This window comes from Phyllostomus hastatus, unplaced genomic scaffold (assembly GCF_019186645.2).
Source record: "Phyllostomus hastatus isolate PE091 unplaced genomic scaffold, TTU_PhHast_1.1 phas_scaffold_129, whole genome shotgun sequence".
NCBI classification, from domain to species: Eukaryota; Metazoa; Chordata; class Mammalia; order Chiroptera; family Phyllostomidae; genus Phyllostomus; species Phyllostomus hastatus.
Window position 1 is genome coordinate 15,528,578 of NW_025334009.1, and position 3,478 is coordinate 15,532,055.

The window sequence follows — 3,478 nt, forward strand, 5'->3', positions numbered from 1 at the left end:
GTGATCAGAATGGTGAAATGGAGGTTTCTAGAACCAGGGCAGAGGACAGGTGCCTTACCCTCATATCCGGCTCCATTTGAGAAATTCAATTAGCCCCTCTAATTAGCCTCACTGAACCTTCCAATGGTGCTACACTCTGTTTTCACAGAACATTTTCATATCTTTAATTCAGCTTATCATATTGCTCCTCGTTCTTTGTTCTCTCTCTCTTCTGCTAGACCAGCAACCTCAGACCTGGTTTCATAGCAGAGTCACCTGCTGAGTTCATGATCAATTCAGTTCCCTGGGCTCTACCACAGACCAAGGGAATCAGAGGTAATTGATACAGTCTGCTACCAGACCTGCTTTTGTTATTTGGAACTGCTGGACTAGCCCTTGAGTTCCTCTGGGCCATTTGCTTTGTCTTTTTCATTATGATGACCCGATTTACTAATAAGTGTAATCAATATTCCAATCAATAAAAGTTAATTGGTGAACCTAAAGAAAGATGAACCTAGGTGTTCACTTGCTTATTCTTGCAACTTTTCTATCCTTGGCATTTTTCAATGTAAAAAGTTGGAGAAATAAAAGATAATGATTAATTAAGTAATCACTAACAAATTTGGATATAGTTAAAGAAACAAAGTGAATTGTGCTTCAGTAGTAAATTAATTAATTAATGTTTGTTGAGTAAAGGAGTGAAAGATCTGATCTTTAACCTTTTTGGGAAAAATATTAGAAGTGAGAACTATCAGCTGGAGAATTTGATTACATTAGAGCAGGGTGTCAAACTCATTTTCACTGGGGGCCACATCAGCCTCGAGGTTGCCTTCCAAGGGCCGAATGTAACTTTAGGGCTGTATAAATGCAATTGCTCCTTAACTAGGGGTAAGGAGCTCGGTGCTGCTGCGTGGTAGAAACAAGGTTCTGGGCCGGATAAAACAAGGTGGAGGGCTGGATTTGGCCCGCAGGCCTTGTGTTTGCCACCTGTGCATTAGAGAGAGGTAAATGTTATCAGGAAGATCTTAGAACATGGGAAAGTTGGAAGCTAAAAAGAAGCTTCTCTTCTTAGTTGCAGCGTTAGAACCTGCAACTAATTATTTTCCCCCAAAGTTCCCCCATTCCATATTATCCTCTAAATAGAAAGCTATTTCTGCTTTCATTCCCACTTAACCCTCCATGGTCTGTACAACACACAGAGAACAATAATGTGGATAAACAAGAATAGCACCAAGAGGACAAACCAAGGAAAGTGCTGACTGGTTATATTGTTCTTTTTGGATTAGCCTCAGAGTGCCTGTCATGCCCACAATCCCTTTCGGCAGAGGCCTTTACCTGAAACATCATGCATTGTACTATGTACCCCCTACCATTTAGGCTACACCTGATTGAAGTAACATGGGATCCAGGTTCAGAGATGGCCAAAGTCTTAGAGGTGGCCTGGAGGATCTGTCCTAGTTTATGGCTGGCTTCTCTGAGGACAATGGAGTATCAGACATAAACAGACATACAGTAAGCAGAGGGCAGCATGGAAACAGGTAAGAGAGATGGCTCTAATTGTGGAAGCTGTGATGGGAAGCAGAAAGGAAGAGTGACAAGGGCCACCGCAATAGAAGCAAAAGCAGAAAATTATTTGGTTTCAAGGGACAAAACCCAACTTGAACTTGCTTAGGCAAAAGAAGAATTTATTGGCTAACATAACCAGGAAGATTGGGTACGTGATTAGGAAGGATGAGAAGCAAGAATTGAACCCAACCAGAAATTACTGACTTTGTCTTCTTTCCCTCTGATTGTTTGCTTCATTCTCTCTTACTGTCAACAGGCACGGTCAATGCAGGGAGAGGGGCAATGGCCACTTGCACCTTCAACACTAAAACATCTTGGGGAGAGGCTCTGATTGGTCCTGCTTGGGTCACGTAATCATCTCTGGACAAATCAGTGTGAGTAGGATGACTGAGTGTTATGGTTGTCAGTCTTCAGTAGAACTTCGTTTCATGGTTTGTATGAGAGAGAGGGAAACAACAGACCTTCAAGAGAAAGAGGGTCAATTTTCCTGAAGAAGGGGATACCCATGCTGGTAGCCATAATGGCAGAATTTTAGAGAAAGAGTGGACACGCATTTCTGAGCATTAAGCACTTAAGATCTGGTTGCATCATCTGAGCAGCTGCTGATCTCCTACAGCTCTAGTTTTTCATGTGTATTGAGCAGCTGTTACCGTAATAAGCTGCATAACATACAATCCAAGGATCTCAGTGGCTTACCACAACAAATATTTATTTCTCACTCATGGGTTGGAGGTCAGTGGGGATGGCTCTGCTTTGGGCTTGGGTTTTGGTTGGCTCCATGTACCTCTTCATTCTGGGACGAAGTGCTCTCTGGGGCATGTCCTTTTCATGGTGAAGAGCAAAAGCACAAGAGATCAAGTCAAACTATTTAAGGATATTGTTAAATGTCCACACCTCTACCTGCAGCATGTCTACCCTACCCATGCCCCACATCAGTGGGCCAGAGGAATTCCACAGTGGTGAGGAGGAGAAAGAAAATACCCGCTGAAAAACAAGAAAATCTTCCATACTCCTGAATGGCATTGAAAGACCTTCTAGGAAGTCTGCTAAAACTGCTTCTTGTGTTCTCTTGTTTTTCTATATATTTATTTAGTGAATATATCTCTTGGTTCAGAAATTAAAGTATACCTGAAATAGAAATGTATTTCCTATAATGCAACCTAGTTCTTTTTTGAGCCCCCATTCAATGGAGTGGCTGAAACTTGACCTCACTCATTCAGATTTATCTGTCTTCAATCTTTTTCAAGAATGTATCTAAATTTGGGGGGGTGAGGGGTGGGGATATTTTACCAAAACACATCTGGAGAGCATGTGGTCTTTGAGTCACTTTTCTGCACAGGCATCCACTGAAATGTTCATTGTTCTTCTGCCTCAGAAGTCAGTCCATGCAAAAGACTGCTGAGATGTCACTTCTGCAGCTCGCTCTACTACTTAGGTATTATGTTTTGGAGTATGAGAATCATTCTGCTGCTTCTGTGCCGTGGTTGGCCTTCTAAGGCCAGCAATGACCCAAATCCTGCCTGCCTAGATGCATATGACGCTCCTCAGGTCTCTGCCTGCAGCAGGATCCCCGAAGACTCTTGTGCTACCACTCCAGGCAGCTCTACTCACATAAGTGGCAGAGATATGGTAACATCCCCTGGTCCAACAAATCTGTCTTAAGTTTTGCTGCCCGCTGGGGGCTCTGACCAGGAAAAAGGGGTTCAAAGCCATAATCATGAGAGCTTTCTGTTTTCCAAATATTTAGCTTGTCCCCTAGATTTCTCTCTTTTACCTAACCAAAAACAATTTTCCAACTTCAAGAGAAACCTTAGTTTATTCAACCAACTTCCCCCACCCCTCCCCTATTTTCAATCATGGAATTTTTCTGTCTGTGCTGAAGTTGGGCTCCATCTCTCCTCTCATCCCTCAAAACAGGGCCCAGGATTTTAAA